The 23,807-nt window shown below is 37.7% G+C and overlaps 1 long non-coding RNA gene across 1 annotated transcript in view; it reads left to right on the top strand.

The window, feature by feature from the left end:
* Positions 1-1,711: 1,711 nt before the first annotated feature.
* Positions 1,712-23,807, top strand: part of LOC103784764 (uncharacterized) — a 202,299-nt gene continuing 180,203 nt past the window's right edge. The window contains exons 1-4 of the long non-coding RNA XR_010112119.1: positions 1,712-1,832; positions 10,510-10,824; positions 11,763-11,818; positions 16,682-16,797. This is a non-coding gene — a long non-coding RNA (uncharacterized LOC103784764). The remainder of the gene's footprint in view (positions 1,833-10,509; positions 10,825-11,762; positions 11,819-16,681; positions 16,798-23,807) is intronic.

A 23,807-nucleotide genomic window follows, 5' to 3' on the forward strand; every position in this document is an offset into this window, starting at 1 on the left:
TAAGATTCACACTTCTGTGAGAATCTAATGCCACCGCTGATCTGACAGGAGGCAGAGCTCAGGTGGTAATGTGAGTGATGGAGGACAGCTGGAAACACAGATGAAGCTTTGCTTGCTTGCCCACCACTCACCTCTGTGTGGCCCAGTTCCTAACAGGCCATGAACCGGTGCCAGGGGTTGTGGACCCCTGCTCTAAGTAATAGTTTTAGCATCCCCAAATAGATTTATATAATTTGTACAATTGTGTTTATTAATGTGTACTAATAGGTACAGTTATTTTCTGGGTAAGTTGAAGTATTTGCCTATCAAAAATCCACAGCCCTTACTATAGCAGAAAACAAAATAAAAACAAAACAAAGCAACAAAATAAAAGCACAATTAGATTTTGTGTTACTAACTTAGAATATTCCAATTATCTAATACAGACATATTTAATTAGAATGCTTATTTATAGAATGCTTACATAAAAGCTATGTAAGTCTTTTTCCATTAGTCATAAACTTTATTATCCTTATCACTCTTAATCCTCTGAAAAAACGAAAAGGTCCTTGACCAAACTGAAAAGTTACATCTGCTAGATATGTTAAATTGAGGTTCTCCAGAGCCTTCAGCAGATGGTTCACAGAAGTTGACTGCTAACCCAAGAGCCTCAGAATAAGCTAATGATTACATGGAGTAGATAATTTTGGCTCAAGATCGTTGGAAGAAGATTCTTCTATATATTACACTCTCTATTGCATATTCTTATATACTATGTTTGTGGTAATACTATTCTCCTTTATTGCCTTAAAGTATTCTACTTCTGACTTAGCTTATCATATTCACTTTACTAGTGATAATGAGTTACTATGTCTAGACCAGAGTTGACAAACTATGGCTTACAGACCTAATCTGGCCTGCCACCTGTTTTTGTAAATAAAATTTTTTTGGAACACAGCCACAGCCATTTTTTTAACATGTTGCCTATGGCTGCTCTTGTGCTACAACAGCAGAGCTGAGTTGTGACCAAAAAACAATATATGGCTCACAAAGCCAAAAATATTTAATATCCAGTTTTTTACAGAGAAAGTTTGCTGATCCTTGATCTAGATAATTATCATCATAACTCTATAATTCAGCTATTCCAAGCTATTTTTAGCTCAGCCATTTAAATAAATGATGTTAAGGTATGTTACTCTGACTTTCCAATAGCAATACTCTTTGTCCAAGAAGCATAATGAGAAGGAAAACAACAACAACAAAAAAACAGAAAAAGCCAAACAAACAATACTCTGCATGCAATATATAAATGAAATAAAATGTCCTTGCACCAGGGAAATTACAAAATACAGACAACAACTATTTGTCAACAGTACTCAGAAACAGTATATCTGGAGTTCCATCAATGTTGAATTATCTCTTGTATATCTTTTTGTTAATTTTTTTCTATAAAACAATGAGACTCTTTAGTGCCAATATAGGACCAAGATTAATTGTTCTGTTGAATTATTAGTTAGGCCATTCCAACAGTGTAATTTCTATGGTAGTCAGTCTCTAAGATAGTACCTAATGATTTTCGCTTCTTGGTGTTCATGCACTTGTACACTGTACCTCTCCCACACCGTGCTGAGGTTGATATATGTGACCTCTATGGCAACAGTGATGATATGTCACTTCCAATGTTAGGTAATAAAAGACAATGTACTTTCTGCCTTATTCTCTATCATACAATTCACTCTAGGGAAACTTAGCTGCCATGTTGGCAGCAGCTCTGTGGAAAGGCCCATGTGGCAAGGAATTGAGAAATCTTGCCAACCGCCCATGAGAAACTGAGGCCTCAAGTCCACAGCCAGGTGAGTGAGCCTTCTCGGAAGTATGTGGATCCTATACTCTATTCCAGCCTTCAGAGAACGGCAGCCTTAGCTGACATCCTGGCTGCAACTTTGTAAGAGACACTAATCCAGAACCACTCAGATAAGATGCTCCAAAACTTATAAACCCTCAGGAACTATATGACATAATTTTCTTGTTTTCAAGCTTCTAAATTTGGAATCATTTGTTATAGAGCAAACGATAACTGATACAATTTAGCTCCCCAACTAAATTCCCCAACATCCCGAATGAATTATGTATCATTTCAAAGAGTACATAAAACCCTTTATGGAGAGAGAATTCTGAGAATAATGATTCTATCCACAGGAGTGAAGCTACTAGAAGCTTTCATAAAAAAATTACTTTGGTTGACATAGTAAATACTACGTCCCAAACTGTGAGGCACAGCAAACACAACAAACCAGTTTAAATTCCTTAAACCAAGTAGTTATAAATAATAGAATTGTCTTGGATTTTATTTTGGCCAACCAGGGAAGATTCTTTACGATTGCTAACATTGTGTATTATACCTAAACACTTCCAGTGAATTGGAATAATCTACCTCAAAGCTAAAAGAAAAGGCAACCTGGCTATCTAAAATAAACTTGGAAAATCTTTGAGACTTGTTTTTATGATCAGGTCTGGGAAATTTGGGGTCATGGTTCTGAAATATCTCCCGGGCCTTTCCAGTTATACTTATCTCACTGGTGTTCAATGTCTATGTTCCAGAATCTTAAATGCTTGTGTGCAGTCACCATCCTGACAAATGATTCAACAAATGATTCAAAGAGAAAAACCAGAATACAATTATTTTGATAGACACGTAAAACTGAAAATCAAATATCCACAGATGAAACTTCACCTTCAAGGAAAATCTCCAACAGTGGTAAAGAGCTGCACAACACTTGAAGTTTTCTCCTGCAGCTTTGATTGAACAAGCACCAGTAGGAGGGACTAAAAATAAAGAGGTTCCTACAAACATAGAAAAAGACTGTTTTTTTTTTTCTGTAGCAATGGAAACAAAATATCCACAAGAACCAGTTTTAAACCCATTCAGTTGGTCAAGAATAACCTGCATCAGTGAGCCCCTCTCGCTTGAGTCAGCTCACGGGGAAAGATTCACTCCAATAAACACCCCTCTCAGTGCCAGCTAATCAGCAGCAGTCTCACCTGAGTAACTGAGCTGCCGCAGATGATGTCCAACCACTCATACCCCTGAAAGTCTGTCAATTCCTAGCACTTCATGCTTCCCCTAAAGAAAAATCTGATATAAGGCTGTCTGCTGTGCCTGACTGGCATAGCCCTCCCTGATTATAGGAAGCAACGCATTCAGCTTTGTCTTGTCAATATTTTTGATGTTGAGTGCTCGTCTCATCATCTTCTGACCAATTCCCCTGATTCTTTTATCATTTTTTTAACCTCTTCCTGTTTAATACTACTAAGAGTAATAGTAAGGATGATGATGATTTTGTAACTGCTACTCACCATATGCCATGCACTGTGCCAAGGGCTTTCATTATCTTAATATCTGGCTACCAGCACTTTTTAGATTTTCAGGTAGCACTCACACCTGAGGCTATCCCTGGCTTATTCCATGTGTCAGTCATTTGCTGGTTGCCTTCGATTCATTCCTCACCCTTTCTCTGTTCTGTCACGGAAGGCTGACTCCTGCCGGTGGAGTTTGCCAGGCTCTTCTGTCAGCTGGCTTCCAGCTCATTTCTGCTAATGGGAATATGTGGTGAAAGATGAAAGGCTGGAAGGGAGAAAGGAAGAATATTTCTTCCCTCTCTGCTTCTGGAGGTGGCTTGGCCAATATCTGTGTTTCTTCCCATTGCTCCAGCTCCTTTGAACATGCCTTATTTCTTTTGGTGATGAAGGCATGATGCTGTAGATATCTAGGTTGTTTGGCAATCCTGTTTGGATTCTCAGCTTTTACAACACCCAATAATAAATTATTTTTAAAACAGCTTCAGTCTTTGTAATTTCCTAGAACACTGACAGAATGAGCAAGAATAGGTGGTAGAATTTATACCAGGTAGAATTGAGAGTCTTGAGATTTAGTCCCAAGTCTGTCTCTGAATCACGTGTGACCTTGAAACAATTACAGGTTGGTGCCTTAGTTTTGCTATCTATATAATGGAATTATTGATCTTTAAAGGTTCCCCTCCTGGCCACTACCCTGCCCAATTAGAACCTTCTATAATGCTGGGATTGCAAGAATTAGTTTAACATTTATAAGAGTTATAACTGTTCTATTCTCTCATGTAAGAGTTCAAAAATTGCTTTAAAATGAAAATGCAGAGCCCTCATTTAAAGAGCAGGAAAAAAGTGTCATTAAAAGTGTTATAAATAAAGATTTTCCTTTAAAATTTGTATTATTTATAAAATGCTATAGAGGTAATAGTGATATATGAGCAACAATTAACTTAAAAAGTACAAAAAATTTTCTGGCATTATAATATTATACAATATATAATACTACTTTATTAATGTCATATCTTGATTAATGTTAAGATTTTTCAGGCTTGCTTTTCCACAAACTCATTTAATGGATCATCAAAATTTAAACTTTTAGAAATTTTATTTTCAATTGATGCAATTGAAAGTGACATTAGTTTCTCTTGGAAAATGTCAGATTGCAAATAATTTTTGATAATTTTAAATTTTGATGAGGATCTTACTGCTGATGCAATTGTTATTGGAGCTGTTAAGAGTATTTTGTAGCCTGTTACATTTGGGATACATTTCTGATAGATTATTATTGCTACTATATTTTAAGACTAGTTAAGTATAGTAGTGAGAAGGCGGAAAGAGTAGAACAAAGAGTTTGATCTGTAACTGACTGAATAATCAATTGAGATAACTCACTACTCTCAGGTCAGCCTGATAAATTGTTTTGAAATAAAAATTTTAGCATATGTAGAGCTGATGATTCTCTTGGAGCAATTTTTCTAAAAATATTTAATTCTTTATACAAATTAGTTTTGTATAAGACTAAATTTAATTTTAAATGTAAATTTATACAATGGTTTCTTAATGTTTCCTTTGACATTTCCTATAACTTGTAGAGGCTGTACAAGAAATTAAATGTGGCTTCTTGATTTGTATAAAATTCAAAATGATGGTTTATGCAGTCTACCAATGTATCTTCAATTATAAGGAAAAAACTAATTTAAACATGGTCTCAGCTGCCATGATGGCACCTACCTGCAGTCCTAGCTCCTTCGGAGCCTGAGGCAGAAGGATCCCTTGAATCCAGGAGTTGAAGGCAGAATCCCTTAAGTCCAGGAGTTCAAAGCTATAGTGTGCCATGATCATGTCTGTGACTAGCCACTGCTCTCCAGCCTGGGCAACACAGCAAAAGCCTGTCTCAAAAATAAATAAATAAATGTGAAATTGTTTTACTCATTAATAGTTTGCTCATTTGAAGCTTCATATGAAACTAGTGTATTTTTCTATCAAATGCCACCATCTTTAAATTTGTTTTATATTTTTAAGCCACGATCTTTAAATTTCTTTTCCATTTCCAAGCCTATTTCTCTTTCTAAGCAGCTTTGTAATGTTGAGGCTATTTTCAAAATGTAAGATTCTAAACTCTTTAGAGAATTTTAATGACTCCCTGATATGCTTTCTCGCAATGTCCGTGTGTGCAGTTTTATTTTGTAATAATCTACTGAGAGTTTACTGCCTGTGTCCTGGCAGTACCTATCTTGGCCTCAGGCCAGAATTAATATTTGTACAGACACCACAAGGTTAGGCTCCAGGGACTGATGGCCAAGCCCATCTCCCTCTATGGGTCCCAGTGATGCCTACACGCAGAATCCCTTCTTTCTCCCTTGGCTGCAGCCACTGCTGCTCTTGCGGCTGCTGTCACTCTCCCTGCTGCCATCCTGGTCCCATGTCCAGGTCCAGCAGCCTTAGTCAGTTAAATATAATCTTTTTGTGTACTTAAGACCTTGAAAGATGAGCAGAATACTGCACAAGAGGAGCCAGGGGTGTTTATCTTCTTTGTACAAGAAATTTTTGTAGCCTCAAATGTGAGGGACTTCAGTCATTGAGACTTACTGGCACCAGTAAGTCTAAAATCAGGGGCCCAGACACAGAGCCACAGATGCTCAGGAAAAGCCTTAGCATTGCCAGGGGACCCAGGGGATTGAGTACAATTGTTTCCGAGATGTTCAACAACATATTCAGTATTATAGGTGACTGAGAATCTTCCAGAAGTGGTGTTACGTGAAGATCGGTGTGTTGGAGCAAACAGTATCTGACCACCTTGAGGAAACTTGACAAGTTTACTTACATGCCAGCATGTTATCTTTAGTACTTCTTGAATATTCTACATGATTCATTCACTGTAGGTGTGAGATATATTGTACTTTTTTTTTTTTACAATGATACTGTAAAAAATTTAATGGAAACGTGTTTTAAAACAAGTTTTGAAAACTTTTTGTTATGGAAAATTTCAAACATATTCAAAAGTAGAGTGAATAGATAGTATAATGAACCCCGCTTTAGGTACCCGTTAATTCAGCTTCAGTGATTTCTTGACTGAATTTTATCTACGTCTCCATTCCCTTCCCTCAGTCCTGGGTTATTTTGAAACAAATCCCGAACATCCTATCATTTTATCAGCAAATATTTTAATAATATCTTTAAAAGATTAAGTACTATTATTTCACCTAAAAAAATGAATGATTCTTAATACTATAAAATAGTTATTAGTTAAATTTCTCTAATTATCTCAATTTTTTTTCAGAGTTTGTTTGAACCATGATCTAAACACACACTGCATACTGCTATTAGTTGGTATGCTTCTTAAGTCTCTTTTAATATATAATTGTTGGCTGGGTGCCATGGCTAATGCCTGTAATCCTGGCACTTTGGGAGGTCGAGGTGGCCAGATCACTTGAGCTCAGAAGTTCGAGACTAGCCTAGGCAAAATAGAGAAACCCTGTCTCTACAAAAAAGTACATAAAAAAATTAGTTGGGCACGGTGGCGTGTGCCTGTGGTCCCAGCAACTTGGCAGGCTAAGACAGGAGGATTGCTTGAGCCTGTGAGGTGGAGGTTGCAGTGAGCTGAGATTGCACAACTGCAATCCAGCTTGGGTGACAGGAGTAAAACTCTGTCTGAAAAACAAAAAACAAAACAAAAAACAAAAAAGAAAACCCTGTCTCAAAAAAAAAAAAAACAACACGAACAAACCCAGATGTATGTGTGTGTGTGTGTGTGTGTGTGTGTGTGTATATGTGTATATATATATATATATATATATATATATTTGCCCCATCTCCTCTTTTTTCCTTTGTAATTTCTTTGTTGAAGAAACTGGCTCATTTTGTCCTGTAGAATGAATCATGGTATGGATTCCGCTTCTTGCATCCTGCTGTGGTCTGAATGTTTGTGTCCCTGCAAAACTCATATGCTGAAATTCCAGTCTCTAAGGGAATGGTATTAGGAGATGAGGTTTTTGGGAGGTAATTAGGTCATGAGGGTGGAGCCCTCATGAATGGCATTAGTGCCCTTCATCAAAGAGATCCAAGAGAGACCTTGTGTTCCTTCCACCGTGTGGGGACATGGTAAAAATATGGTTGTCCATGAACTATAAGTGGGCCCTTGCTAGACATCAAAGCCTTGATCTTGGAGTTCTTAGCCTCCAGAATTTGAGAAATAAATTTCTGTTTTTTATAAGCCATTCAGTTTATTGTATATTTTTTAGAGCAGCCTGAATGGGCAAAGACACACCTCTAGGTGATTGTTTAACACATTCTGCTGTTCTTTGTATTTCTGTAACTTGTTCCTTGTATTTTTGTAGGCTTAAGAGATTTCTCTTTGATTATTTGGTGTGTGGCTACTTCATAGATGGTCTTGTGTACTTCTATCCAGACACAATAATGTCGCTTTTTTGTGATGTTAGCAGCCATTAAATCTTTTTTCAGATCCATTATTTCATGAGGGTTTACAAAAGGATTATATTTAAATTGTATCATTATTTATTAGCTGGGCTATTTCTATAAAGATAAACCTCTCTGTATAAAATATGGTTATTATGGTCTGAAGTATAGTATGCATAAAAAAATAAGACTTATGCTTATGCTTGATTCTTTCTCTTTATTTATCAGTTTTCAAAATAGTGAATTGCTTCTCCAGCATCCTCCATATGTGACCAATGAGTTTTTAAAAGAATAATTATGAATTCATGAGTTTAAATTTATTTGATGTGTTTTAATCCCTACTAATGCCCACATTGTCTCATCTTTGGCCAGTGAGAGAATTGCTTGGCTCTTGAGTCCTTTGACAGGCTCACACTAGTCTTTTATAGTTTCCTTGCTTTTTGGTATAGTCTGATATTCCAGCTTCATCTGGCACATTTTCTGTCCCAGGTTTGGAAACAGCTATTTCTCCAATGTATCCTGTGTTTTTTAGTGGAAATGATGTTTTCAAACTACAGTCAAGTTTGTAGGTGTTTCCAGTAGACAGAGCCAGGAGTTTTAAAAAATAAAATAAATGATGAATTCATACTGATACTTCTAATTCAAACTCAGGATCACAGGGTTTTTGTTTAACATTATCAATCTTATGTCATCTGTATCTTCTTTCTCCATGAAGAAATTGGTTGCTTCTCAAGGACACCAACATAATTATTCATTTGCTTTGTCCCACAGAACATAACCCCCAAAAATAACTGTATCAACACTATACCAACGATGTGTTTAGTGCAGACAATTTATAATTATTTTATTTTATTTTTAGAGAACAAGGTCTCACTTTGACACCCAGGCTGGAATGCAATGGCATGATTACTGTAATCTTGAGCCCAGAATAGCTGGGACTACAGGAGCACTCCTTTACACCCAGCTAATTTAAAAATTATTTGTACAGGCAGGGCCTCACTATGTTGCCCAGGCTAGTCTTGAACTCCTGGGCGTAAATGACCCTCCTACCTCAGGCTTCTAGAGCCCTGGGATTACAGGTGTGAGTCACTGCACTGGCCCAATTTATTGTTATTTATATAGTACTTTTTGTCTTTAGGTTTAATCCTACTAGGATTAAACAACCAAATTATTGTGTTATAAAGTCATTGGAAATAATTTGTGTGATCTATTTTTAAAATTTTGTTTTTGTTTTATAGAATTTAATTTTTAAATTTAATTTTGTTTTATAATTATGTAAAATATTTATGTGTCCTCAAAGTCAAATATACAAAATGAAATATATTCAGAGTAGTGCAACTTTTGCCTCTGCCCCTACTCTATTCTCTCTCTCTCTCCCATAGTTTTTTTAAAATTAAATTTTTGGTTTAGTATTCTATTTTTTATAGTTATTATAGTGTGTCAAGAAGATATATAAAGTTGGTCAGGGTCATTAGCAAACTAGGTATCTTTCACAACCTGAAGTTGTAGAATCTGGGGGTGAGGAGGGAAAAGGAGGATGGAGGTAGGCATTGGGCTTCTGATGGGCACAGCAAGAGTAAATATGACCTGGAGATTGAAGAGTCTGCTGTTGCTTGCTCAAGTAAACAAAGGAAAATGCTATAAATACCTGGGAGATATTAGAAAAACTAGAATGATAGTGAGAAGCAAGGTAAAGATTCATTCAACACTTATCAAGAACTCATTGTTTTCTAGGAATGGTGACAAGGCAAGACTGATCAAGTTTCAGGGAAGGTCTAATTTCTTAGTCAGTATACATTTTCATTTGTGATTCCTTGGGTTCTCTTATTTTATTCATATAGTAATGAAGTAGTTGAGAAGAAGTTGACTTTGAATTGGGCATATCAGGAAATGTTTCTAAGGTTCTATAGTGTCTTGTTTCAGTAGCTGGCTCTTGGTAGATAGACAGCCAAAGAGATAGATAGAGAGGCAAAGAGAATAGATTGAGAGGCAAAAGCTAGACAGGGAGACAAAGAGAAAGGGCATCCCAGGAAGAAGGGGACAGGTGACCTAGGTGTGTTTGTGAGCATTCATTCATGGCTGTTCTCATATGAATCATTTCTTTTTCTTTTTTGTGTGATGAAGTCTTGTTCTGTTGCCCACGCTGGAGTGCAGTGGCGTGATCTTGGCTCACTGCAACCTCTGCCTCCTGGATTCAAGCGATTCTCCTGTCTCAGCCTCCAGAGTAGTTGTGATTACAGGCATGTGCCACCACACCCAGCTAATTTTTGTAGTTTTATAGAAACAAGTTTTCACCATGTTGTTCTTGAACTCCTGACCTCAAGTGATCTGCCCACCTTGGCTTCCCAAAGCACTGGGAATACAGGTGTGAGCCATTGCCCCTGGCCAGGTAACTATGGAAGGTGATGGATATATATATATATGTATTTTTAAGAGATCGGGACTTGCTATGTTGCAGGCTGGTCTTGAACTCCTGGGCTCAAACAATCCTTGCACCTTGGCCTCCCAAAATGCTAGGATTACAGGTGAATCATATGAATCATTTCTAAAACCAGGACTTGGGCCAAAATAACTTAACATGCCTAAAAATACTAGATGATTTGGCAGAACCAACAAGTATAGGATAAATGGAACATTTTAAAATAAGGATAATTTATTTTCTCTCATAGAATTATGTTATCTGGAGTAAGATGATTAATTGTGTGTGTCCACTTGACTGGCCACAGGGTGCCTAGACTAAATATGATTTCTGTTGTGTCTTTCTAGATGTTTCTGGATGAGATTAGCATTCAAATTCGTGGACTCATTAAAGTAGATGGCCCTCTCCAATATGGGTGGGCATCATCCAATCTGTTGAAGGCTTGAAGAGAACAAGAGAAGGAGGAAGGAAGAATTCACCTTTTTTCTTGCTGCCCACCTGCTTGGGCTGGGACATTGCATCTCACCTTCTCCAGCCTTTGGATGAGGATTTACACCCTGGTTCTCAGGCCTTCAGGCTCTAACTGGAGCTACACTATCAACTTTCCTGGGCCTCCAGATTGCAGATGGTGGATCACGGTACTTTTTAGCCTCCATCATAATGTAAGCCAATTCCTAATAATAAATCTATTTCTCTCTCTATCTATATATCTATCTCCTCTCTAGTTCCGTTTCTCTGGAGAACCCTGACACATAGAGTTAGAAATTAGGTTTTTTGCTTTTTGCTTTTTTGGAGATGGAGTTTCGCTCTTGTTGCCCAGGTTGGAGTGCAATGGCGTGATCTTGGCTTACTGCAACTCCAGTTCTCATGCTTCAGCTTCCTGAATAGCTGGGACTACAGGTGCATGCCAGTATTCTTAGTAGAGACGGAGTTTCACCATGTTGACCAGTCTGGTCTTGAACTCCTGACCTCAGGTGATCCACCCACCTCAGCCTCCCAAAGTGCTGGGATTACAGGCGTAAGCCACCGCGCCTGGTCGAAATTAGTTAGTTTTTTTTTTAAATTTAAATAAGGCCCGTCTGTGAAAAAGGCAAAAAGAGCCCTTTTAAACAATCCTGTTATTTCACAAAAATCTCAGTTGTTCTTATCACAGCTCTAAAAGTGAAATAGTCAGGTGAAATGGGAAAAAATAGTTCTCGATTATTCTAAATGGTTGTAAGGCACCCCTTGTTATAGTGCTCCTTTTATTTTTTGTGTTACTTGTCAGGTTTGTGAGGAAGTAAAATACATTCTTGGATACAGTAGTAAGAGAGAGAAGAAATTACTGCATTTCATCAACTTAAGATGCCATGGACTATAAGATGTACTGTTATTTTATGCACATTAAGAAAGAGAAAAAAACTGTCATTAAACCATAACACAATATAAGATCCATTTCAATTTCAGAGATGTTAAAATGTGAAAATAAGTGTGCATTTTAGAATCAATATGATATAGTAATTGTTGACTGCCTACTGTGTACCAGGCTTTGTTGCTGATCCTTGACAAACACTATCTTCATTAACCTAGTGATGTGTGTACCCCTGGCCCTATTTTACAGATGAGAAAAAAGAGGCACAGTGAAGCTAAATATATTGGCTAAAGATCACAAAGCTAGTAAGTAGAACAAGCTACTTACCTACTTGAACAAGAAACTTCCTCTTTTCAAACCTCTGTTCTGTTCTTTTTTTTGTGTTTTTTTTGAAACTACGACAGTCATTTATTCTCTCTAACAGTTACTATTGGTGAGGAATTTTGGAGTAATCTGATTGGGTGTTCTGGCTCAAGGGTCTCTTATGAGTTTGCAGTCAGATGTCAGCTGTGGCTACATCATCTGGACACATGACTGAGGGTGGAACATTCAATTTCAAGGTATCTCACTCATATGGTTGGTAAGTTGGTTCTGGCTGTTGGCTAAGAGTCTTAATTTCTGGCCACATGGGCCACTCCATGAGGCTGCTTGAGTGTCCTCTCAACATGGTGTCTGGATCTTTGGATTACAAAAGACTAATGTGGAATCTGCAATGCCATTTATAATTTATCCTTGAAAGTTCACACACTTCTGCTGTACAAACTTCTGTTCTTACCCGTGACTCTTTTGTCAAGCTGTGTCTTGATAAATTGTAACACTTTTGAGTCTTTGAAGAAAGTGATCTGTTTTTAGTGTGGGTACTTTTCATTGATCTCAAACACTTGTAGCATAATACTGGGAAGATAATGAGTCACTGAGTTTTAAATCATTACTTGAGTAATGTTAATGAACATCTTTTGGGGTATGTATTTGAATGCCAGCTAGTTATTGACTATCCAAAAAGTGGTTTTCCTTGGTCTCTAGACAGGGACTTTGCATTTGTCAAGAGTTCTTAAGTAGATAGAAAGAAAGCAAGATAAATCAATAGATAGATTTAGATACAGCCATATGAGAGGGGATTTAGTAGGGGAATTGGCTTACATGATTATGGAGGCTGAGAAGCCCCACAACAGGCCATCTGCAAGCTAGAGACCCCAGGATACCTGTAGCATGTCTCAGTCTAAGTCCGAAGCCCTCAGAACCAGGGAGGCTGCTGTTTAACTCTCAGTCTGAAGCTGAAGGCCTGAGAACCTGGGGGGCCACTGGTATAAGCCCTGAAGTTTAAAAGCCAGAGAGCCTGGAGTTCTGATATCCAAGGACAGGAGAAGAATGTATCCCAGCTCTAGAAGAGAGGAAATTTATTTTTGTTCTATCTGGATCCCCAGCCAATTGGGTGGTGCCAGCTCACATTGAGGGCAGATCTTCACTGGTCAGTCTACTGACTCACACACCAGTCTCCTCCAGAATCACCCTCACAGACACACCAAGAAATGATCCATTACCAGTTCTCTAGATATTCCCTAATCCAGTCAGGTTGGCACCTAAAATTAACCACCACAGGGCTTTACTTTATATGTCTAACATTCCTCAAAGAGTTCCTGGCCAAGGGCTATTGTTGTGTTCAATGGTAGAATGCTAAAATGCCTTTTATCAAGACAGTTCCATATTGCTTTTAAAACGCTCTGGGCTATTTCCATTCTAAACTACTGAAGCATACACTTGTGGAAAAGCAGCAAGAATCCTAACACATAATCTAGTTGAGAGCAGAACTCAGAAAATGAGACACTTAACAGGTAAGCATTTGTCTTTGGGGTGAAACTTCCCTTTGTTTTAGTGTGGACAAGTTGAGTGAATTATTTTAGTAATGTATTTGTAGAGCAAACACCTATCCAGTTTTTTGGGGGAAGTCCAAGATGTAAAGTAATAATCTCAAATGCAAAAGTTTTAGAGTAAGATATTAAGTGTTTGTTTAATAATATAAATGTAGTGTATTAGCAAGTTAATGAAAAAAAATCCTAAATCTGGATTTAGACTATCCTTTACATGAAAATTATTGTGTTAGTGGAATTACATGTCTTTTTGTTCAAGCAGCATCGTTTCAAGGTTGGGAACCATGGCAGGAAGATCATGCAGGTCTGGACTTCCTTTCCCCTCAAGGCAAATAGAATTCTGTGATAAAGATATAGAGCGGCTTGAAGCTAGATGAACTGGACCATTGGTGTCCTACACAGAAGCTATTTAAGAAGGAACAGCCCTGATTTGGAAAAATGTTTAACGACTCACTCTAGTGATTGTCCCGGGTGTGTCTTTGAGATGAGGGCAGCCTCACCCTGAAGGAACTGGGTTCTCATATTCCTGCCATCCTGAGGTGAAAAAGAAAAGGGTCTTGGACAATGGAGTGAAGGCAATCAATCCTTGTTTCTTGGGAGCAAAGAGGGAATTGAGATTGTCCTCTGGTATATGGTAGTGTCTGAAGATTTCTGTGGATGGGGGTGCAGCTGACTCCCACTCCTATTAGAAAAAAAACCTGTGGGAGTCGGGTAGAGAGAGTCAACTTGTGTTTGGTCTGTGGCTTTCAAAGTAACCACCTTTAGTCATGCTATAGGTTGCCTTCTAGGGGTATTCTATTCTTTCAAATCTTTTAGTGAAGCCTTATTTAAAGGGATAGCCCCTTCCTAGATGTGCCTTGGGGGCATTAATGAAAGGATCTATGTCCATACTTGGGGTCTACATGACACTGGGGAGGCAGAAAGAGTCTAGGGCAGGGGGTTAGGTCTGAGCGGAGATGCTGTGCATGGAGTAGCCCAATAATCCAGAAACAGCATCTGTCTGGGGGATCCCAAGAATTTGCAGAACTTGCCATCATTCCTCAGGTTTTCACTGCTATACTTGAGAAAGTAACCAAATGAAAGATGTGACTTTCTGCTTTTACAGGGATGTAGGTCAGGCTATTGTCATTTGGGCATTGAAGAGAAGGTTGCCTTTGGAAAGCAGGAGAACTTGGGGGGAATAGCTGACTTGCACATCCTTCAATACTCCACTTAGCTATCATTCCTTCTAACGTCTCCTCAGCTTCATGTCTGAGTTCAGTGTCTTTTCTAGTGTTCCTTTAGTCCCCGGATGCTATCATTTACACAAGCAAATAATAATTACAACAGACTCTTATTGAGTACTTACATTGTGCCAAACACTAAGTTAAGTGCTTTACATGGATTATCTCATTCAGTAATTTGGTAATCTCTATTTTTCAGCAGAGGACACTGAAACCTAGAGAAATTATGTGATTTGCTTCAAGTCCTACAGAGGGACACTCATAGAGCCAGATTTTAAACCAAGATGGTCTAGTCCAGAGCCAGTACATGCAGGATTTAGAATATACTCATTTTATTTTTCCCCTTTTCCAGTTTTTTTTTTAAAGTACTATGAGCTTTCTTAGAATAGTCTCTTTCCTTTATATCTGCATCCTTATCTTTTAGTATAGGGCTAGGCACCTTAGTAAGTGTTTGACAAATGTTTGTGAAAAGGATAAATGAAAGACAGAGCCTAAGGCATAAAATTTTAAGACAATACACTGAAGCTGTTACAGTTTATTACTGAATAAATAAAGTACTCAGCACTCCTCTTGGTACATAATCATCATTTAATAAGTGTTAATTGTTTGTTATCATTAAGTTAGTTATTTTATTATCATTTAAGGCCGGAGGATCACTTGAGGCCAGGATTTCAAGACCAGCCTGGGCAACATAGTGAGACCCCTGGATCTCTGCAAAAAAAAAAAAAAGTTATATTTATTTAGAAAAACAATTATTTTTGCATAGGAATGCATCATATGTCTTAATTTTTCAAAATTTCCTTCGCTTTAATCACGTATTTCCATATGATTTTAGAAAGAGGTGAATGGTTAGTTTCTATGCAGTATTTTGAATGTATAGGAGTTAAATGTCACTTTTGATAGTTTTCCCTTGAAATTTGAGCTGTGCTTGCTTGAAATATGAATATAGTTAAGTAGAAAAGCAGGCTGCTACAAGTTCAATTTAAGAAATCTGTAGTGTAACAATTTGGGAATGAAGATGACAGTAAATGTAAATGGTTTCTTATCATGTGTGTCCAGCTACACAGCCTGAGGACAAAAGCCAACCACCAGATTAGAGGAATATTATGATTTTGGTATACAAAACTTAGCTTTCTCATTTTTTGCTTCACAGCCAATCTATTCCCATTATTCTTACTACAAAAGTTCCTAAATTGATTTTACATTAAAAATTTTATAAATCTAAAATGTATTATGATACCTACTTATGGTATTGGAATATCCTGATGTGGATGTCTTTGAGGAGGTATCTCAAGTAAATTATTATATCTCATTATTGTTATATTTACCCTTTACCCATTTGTGGCAGAGCCTGGTGGTTGTACATTCAAATATCCATTCTCTCTCCTCCTTACGAACAGAATCTTGCATTTATATGGCGGCAATACACCCAAATAATGGACTTAAGCCTTCCTTGCAACTAGGTGTGGGTGGATTATCTGCTCAAAAAGATAAAAATGCAAGTGCTGTGAGTTATTTTGGGAAAATCTCTTTTAAAAGGAGAGAGTAGACCCTTCTTTCCCCCTTCTTTTTTCCCATTGCCTGGAATGTATACCTAATGCCTGGAGCTCCAGCAGCTATTCTGGAACATGAGGTGACATCAGGAATAGAAGCCATAAATGGCAAACAATAATGTAGAAAGATCCTGGGCCTCTAACACCATGAAGCCTTAACACTAGCATTGAACTACCAATTTCTGGCCTTCTGTTATGTGAAAGAGGTATAAACTTTCATCTTATTTCCACTGTTACTTTGGGTCTTTCTGTTATATATGGCCAAACCCAATCCTACTAAATAAACCATTATTTTAATAAAGTATCAGAAACTTTTCAAGAGAACTTTCTTTGTATTTCTATCAGTGTGTCAAGGTGCCTTCATTATGTGGTGTTTTGTTTTTGTTCATCTCTAGCCTCCTGGTCCTATCTTCCCTTCTCTAACACTCTTGTTAGTTTCCCTTTAAGATGTCAGCTATTTTGAGGACCCTTATTGCCATACTCCTGTTTTCAGTATTACTGTAAGGATCTTATCATTTTCTCAGATATCGCTCTTTTCTCTGAAATTTGCCTGGGGCCGCAGCATAAATCTACAGTTACAACCATGAAGATAGAAGTTGCTCATTAATTCAGAGGGCAGGAACTTGTGAACATAACTGTTGTAAGTGATATTTTATTTAATAGGATTTGTGGATACTAATTTTTAGATGGTGTTTCTAGGATGATAGATTAGCAAATAATGAGTTGAATACAGATAGTCTTGATTTCAACCAAGCATTTGATAGTCTCTAATGAGAAACAGTGCATACAAAGAACCCTGACCAAGGAGTCTAGAGCTTTGACTCCCATCTCTGACATTCATTAGCTATAAGAAAATATATCTTTTGACTTGGAAAAGACATCTAAACTCCTTGACCCTCTGTTTCCTTATCTGTAAAATGAGCTGTGATAATGATAAAATGAGTTGTGATAAATATTAAATGAGTTAATGCACATGTACAAACATTTTTGTTTTTAGTTCTAACGTACTTTGCAAATATAATGTACTATGCAAACATAACGTACTTTGGGCCAATGGTAAAAAATCTGAGTCCAGAACTAAGTATAGTCTTGCTAGCTATGTGATTTGGGCCAAATTATTTAATGTCTCTGAGCCTCAGCTTTCCTATCTATAAAATGAAAATGATGATAGTACAGCCTTACATGGCTGTTATGAGAATTAAATGAAATAATATATGTGAAGACTCCAAGGCAGTACCAGGTACTCAAAAAATGAAAAATATTAGTATTCTTATGGTTATTGCCATTATTACTTTCTTGGAGATAAATGGTGAACTTGGAGATAAATGTCTTGCTGACATTTAGAGTAGATAAATGGATGTGTAGTTGACCCATACTATAAAAAGAATATCTATTACTAGCTTAAAATCAACTTAAAGGAACAAATTGGGTAGAATATTGCAGGCTCAGCCAATGTTTTTATTAATGTGATGTGTGAAGATCAAGTTTGCTTATTACATGTGATCATAACACCAAGTTGATAGGAATGAAACCATGGATGTAATATAATGGAAAAGACTTGGAGTTTGAACACTTTGGCTTTGAGACCCAAAATTCAACCATATGACTCAGTTTCTTCATCTGTAAAATGATATTAATGCTAGCAAAATTCCAGGAAGATGCATTGTGAGTATATGTTTTAAAGTATCTCACATAATTCATGACTCATTCTGAAAAATGACAGTAGGTTTGCTTGTTTACCATTTAAAGTAGATCCAATAAATGGCAATAATATAAATACCATTTACAAGCTTCAAACTTATGCAATTTCTTTTAAAAAATAGGGAATTTGAATTATTTCAAATTTTATGCACAAAATATACCTTTACTAGTATTTCCAATTCATGTACTAAAAATTTGCATGTACTAAATGTACTAAATGCATGTACTAAAAATGAATCAACCTGGGCTGCTACTCAGGATATGGCTGGATTTTTTGGATTCTGAAACCAGCCTGAAACATTGGGAAGATTTGAGAAGAGCAATTTGACCAAAACCTGATGGTTGTTCCTAGAAAGATCAATTTTGATAGAAGACTGACAATACATTTTTTTGTCTCTCAGCTGTATCTCGAAGACAATGATGCCCTGCTGGTATGGGGTAAATGCTGGCTGAAGCTGACTAGATAAGCTAGATTTATGTAATAAGTTGGATAAAACTGAAATTTGAAGCTATACTGGGTACCTGTTATTTTCCTGTTTGTCGTTCAGACTACAAGAAGGGTCTAGCCACAGATATCTACCAACAATGGCTATATCAAATGCGGTCTTTCAGTCTTACTTGACTTCTAAAGCCTTGTGTTTTTATGGCTTTGCCATAGCTACTGTGGTGAAGAGCTCTACGTGGGCCCATGCATTTCTCTTACCTGAGGCTAACACTCAGAATCTCTGGCCTATCTTACCATTACTAGATTTCTATGAAGTCCTACATAGAAGACTAGCTGCTAGTGGCTGCCGAAGTGGCCACCGCCTGGGTGTTCAGAGGAATCCACTCCTCATAGAGCAAATTTTGATTAGGGGGAAATAGGAATCAGGATGGAGCTAGCAGAAAAATTCCCTCCCTACTTCTCCCTGTAGTGGACTGTTCTGAGTTATGATTTTTCCATATAGCCTGCCCAGACAGGTCCTGCATGGCCAAGTGGGAGTCAAGCAATGCTTGTTTTGGAATAGTAGCCAGTGTGATCAATGCATTACCTTACATTTGCTTCCCATATTCTGCTGCTTCAATTATCTTTTCCTTTTCTCTTGCTGCCCTGGGATTACGCTTGTCCATAAGCCTTGCCTCACACTCATTTTTTTTTTTTTTTTCTAGAGAACTCAGACTAGAGCACTTACTATGAGCAGTAAATTCAGCTAGGTACTGAGTCCGTACTTTCTAAAAGCTACCATTTAGGTTAAGAGACAGACACATGAAGCGTATAATACAAAACCACACATGATGACAACACATGATCTCATCTTTGAGATCCTCCAAAACTTGGGTAGTTATCTCGGGTTCTGGTGATTTCTTTTTGCACTACTTATCACATCCTAATTTGCCTCTAACATTGCAGTTAGTCCTCTGAGATTTATTTAAGCTCTTCACCTTATGTGAAGGCCAGCATTTTCCTTGGAGTTTCAATAGCATATTTTGAATGTGTTTGTTTCTGTGGATATTTTGCTTTAGAAAATATACCACTTAGTTTTTCTTTAATAATAGCATTTTATCATAGTTCTCTTTTAAAATCAAATTACTGTCAGATTTTTTGGCTATTCTTCTGAGTCAGATAATTGAATATAATGATGTTGTTTACCCATAGATACTATTTAGACTAATTTTTGTTCTGCTTTGTTAAATTAATTTAGCAGTCCTTGCAGCCTAGCTAGCTGCCTGTATGGTACTATGGTGGGTGTTTTGGACCCAGACTTTATATTTTTGAACACAGTTGTCTCTAAGTGGAGACAAAAATGTGACTCAATTTGAAAAGTGCCAGAAATTTGCTTTAGTTGACTAAAGGTAGAAGATAAAATGTGTTGTGGGGGAAGTCTTTTTCTTCATTTGGGAGGATTACTTTGTTGTCTTATTCATGTAGATATAAATTAGGTATATAGGTTAAATATTGCTGCTTAACAAATCATCCTAAAACTTGCAACAAGAACAGTAATTTATTTTTCACAAAGTTTCTGAGGGTCATTAACTCAGGAATAGCTTAGCTGCATAGTTCTGGCTCAGGGTCTGCCATGAGATTTGCTAATCCATCACTTGGCAGTTATGATGTTGATCAGGGCTGTAGTCTTCAAAAGGCTTTACTGGGGCGGGAAGATCCATTTCCAAACGGGCTCACTCATAGGGTTAGCCAAGTTGGTGCTGGCAGTTGGAGGAGTCCTCAGTTCCTCACCACTTGGATATCTCCATGGGGCTGTTTTGGTATTCTCATGACATGGTAGCTGGTTTCCCCAGCATGAATGATCAAAGAGAAAACAAGGAGGGGGTAGAATGTTTTAAATGACATAGCCTTGATAGTCGCACATTGTCACTTCCATTGGATTCTGTTGGTTGCACAGACCAACCCTGTTACACTGTAGGAGGGAACTATACAAGGAAGGTAATGAGCACCAGGAGGCAAGAGTCATTAGGGAGCCATCTGGAGGCTGGCTACCACATTAAATTATATCTGTTATTTTTCTTGAAAGCCTTTTAACTGTGGAGTAATCCAAATGCAAATCTTATCAGACAGGGATGAGAGGTATTTTGTTTGATAATAACATTCTCAAAGGCTGACCTGATGGGAGATCAGCATGCATCTCTGTAGAGATTAATTTAATGGTAAGTGATTTTTCTTCCTCCTCTGCTGGAGAGACCACCAGTGGTAGTGAGAAGGGAAAAAACGAGATGCCCATTGGAAGGACTCACGGGGATGGGGTAAAATCTTAAGTTTTTGGTTTTAACTTTAGTAACTCAAAGTTCCTGTAGCTCACACTTCTGGCAAAATTCCCACAGAAAGTTCTGTGATTCTCCAAAGGGCCCCTGGCTTCATGCATGCCCACAGTCCAGCCTGTTAGGAGCAATCATCACATGGGACTGCTGTGTTCTCTCTCATGTTCCAGCTTCCCTGAGTCCATGTCTGCAGCCTCCATTTTTTTTTTCTGGAATATACTTTTTTCCCTGAAGCTACAAATCCCCTAGGAGCCAAAGGGATGCTGGATCCAGTGCAGCTGATTTCTCACAGGGAAATCAGCCCTTTCTCTAACTTTTGGGTCCTACGTCATTGCCAGGGCCCTGAAGCTGCACCACCTATGCCCAGACCATCGCAAGGTGTTTCATGAAAACAGGTCCTTTATATCTTTGATTAACTATCCACCAAAAATGCGCAAGGACCAATAGTAGCGTTTAGGCACAGTTAGTCTAAAACCACAATCCAAAAGGAAACATGCCTCCAAAGGAAATGGTGTTTGCAGAAAATGAGCTCGTCCTATAACATAGATAACATTTTCTTGTCTCAGCTTGAGCATTCTTTTTTCCTTGAGAGGTACTCTCTTAACTATTTCTTTTTTCATTATGGCCTGTGACTTGCATACCCAAAGATGCTTTCTGGTAGGCTTTCCTAGAACAAAGAGTGAGGCTTCTGTAATGCCTTATCAAAATCTCTACTTCTTAGGCTAGCAGGGTGGCTCATGCCTGTAATACCAGCACTCTGAGAGACTGAGGAGGGAGGATCACTTGAGCCCAGGAATTCGAGACCACCTTGACAACATAGCAAGACCCCCCATCTCTAAAAAAATTAAAAATTAATCGGACACGGTGCTTCAGTGAGCCATGATCACACCACTGCACTCCAGCCTGGTGACAGGGTGAGATCCTGTTTCAAAAAAACAAAAACAAAAACTCTACTTCTTGCATATCAAAAGCTCTTGCATAGCTGGACTAAATCCTTCTTGGTCATGGTGTATAATTCTTTTTACACATTGTGGGGTTTGATTTCCTAATATCTTAGAGGATTTTGTGGCTGAGTTCATGAAAGATGCTAGTCTGTAGTTTTCTGTTTTCTGGAAGAGATTGTGTAAAATTGGTGTTAAATTTTTGGTAGAATTCTACAGTGAAACCATCTGACAATTGATCGGCTTCTCCTTCCCTCTTTCCTTCCCTCCCTCCTCCCTTCCTTCGTCTTTCTCTTCCTTCCTTCCTTTCTTTTGATAGACTTTATTTTTTAGAGCAGTTTTAGGTTCACAGCAAAATCGAGCAGAAGGTACAGAGATTTTCCACATGCTCTCTTGTCCCCATGCATGGGTGCCCTTCCCCATTATCTACTTCCTTCACCAGAGTGGTGCATTTGTTACAACTGATGAACCCACATTAACACATTATTATCACCCAAAGTCTGTGGTTTACATTAGGCTTTACTCTTGGTGTTATACCTTCCATGGATTTACACAAATGTATAATGACATGTATGCACCATTATAGTACTGCACAGAGTTGTTTCACTGCCCTGCGAATCCTCAGCCTATTCATTCCTCTCTCCCCTGGCAACCACGCATCTTTTCACTGTCTCTGTAGTTTTGCTTTTTCCAGAATGTCATATACTGTAGTATGTGACACACAGCACAGCACATAGCTACGCACAGCACGTAGCTTTTTCAGGTTGGCTTCTTTCACTTAGTAATAAGCATTTAGGTTTCCTCTATGTCTTTTTATGGCTTGACAGTCATTTCTTTTTAGTGCTGAATAATATTCTATTGTTTGGATATACCACACTTTATCTATTCATCTACTGAAGGACATCTTGTTTTTTTCCAAGTTTTGGTAACTGTGAATAAAGCTACTATAAACATCTGTGTGCAGGTTTTTGTCAATTATATCCAGTTGATTGATGGGTCACTGAGTTCAACTATGTCCTTATTGATTTTCTGCCTAATGGATCTGTCCATTTCTGACAGAGGGATATTGAAGCCTCTAACTACAGTAGTGGATTCATCTCTTTCTCTTTGCAGTTCTATTAGTTTTTGCCTACTTTATTTTGATGTGTGCTTGTCAGGTGACAGGTTGTTATGTGTTCTTGGAGAATTAGGCCTTTTATCATTATGTAATAATGCTCCTCTCTATCCCTGAGAACTTTCCTTGCTCTGAAATTTGCTCTAACATTAATATAGCTAGTCCTGCTTTGTTTTGGTTAGTGTTAGCATAGTATATCTTTCTTTATTCATTAACTTTTAATCTATGTGTGTCTTTATATTTAAAGTGGGTTTCTTGCAGACAATGTAGAGTTGGGTGGTTTTTTGATCAATTTGGATAATCTGTGTTTTAATTGGTACACTTACACCACTGACATTTAAAGTGATTAGTAATATATTTGGATTAATATCTAGCATATTTATTACTGCTATTTGTTCCTCCTTTTTCTTATTCCCTTTTTGTCTTCCACTCTTTTTCTATCTTTTGTGGTTTTGATTGAATATTTTATGATTCCTTTTTTCTCCTTTCTTCACATATCAGTTAAATTTTTTTTTTTACCTTTTTTTCAGTGGCTGCCCTAGAGTTTGCAATATATATTCACAACTAATCCACGTTCAAATAACACTATACTGCTTCACAATTAGTGCAAGTACCTTATAATTAAAAAATAATCACAATTCCTCCCTGCCATCCTCTGTGTATCACTGCTTGCATTCATTTCACTAACACAGAAGGATACATAATCAAATACAGTAGTCCCCCCTTATCTTCAGTGGATACCTTCCAAGACCCCTAGTTGATGCCTGAAATCAAAGATAGTACTGACACTGATTGGCATCAAGTGGAACACACTTCTGTTCACGTCTTCCACCCACAAATTTAATGCCTTTTTCATCTTAACAAAGCACTTATCATGCACTGTGACTGTAACTTTTGCAGTCTGAGGTCTGACAACAAAACTAGCATGCATTTGTTTTTCTTTCTGCACAGTTCATGGATTGAAATTCATTCTTATTGTAGAATTTAGCAACCTCAGCATTTGGTTTTTTCCCCTTTCCCTATTAAGTAAAAAAACTCACCTTTTCATTTAAAGGGAGCACTTTAAGGCTTCCGTTTGGCCTATTCAAACTGCCACCATCACTACTCTTGTGCTTTGGGGCCAAGCACAAGGACTGCGAT

The sequence above is a fragment of the Pan paniscus genome, chromosome 4 (assembly GCF_029289425.2).
Source record: "Pan paniscus chromosome 4, NHGRI_mPanPan1-v2.0_pri, whole genome shotgun sequence".
Lineage (NCBI taxonomy): Eukaryota > Metazoa > Chordata > Mammalia > Primates > Hominidae > Pan > Pan paniscus.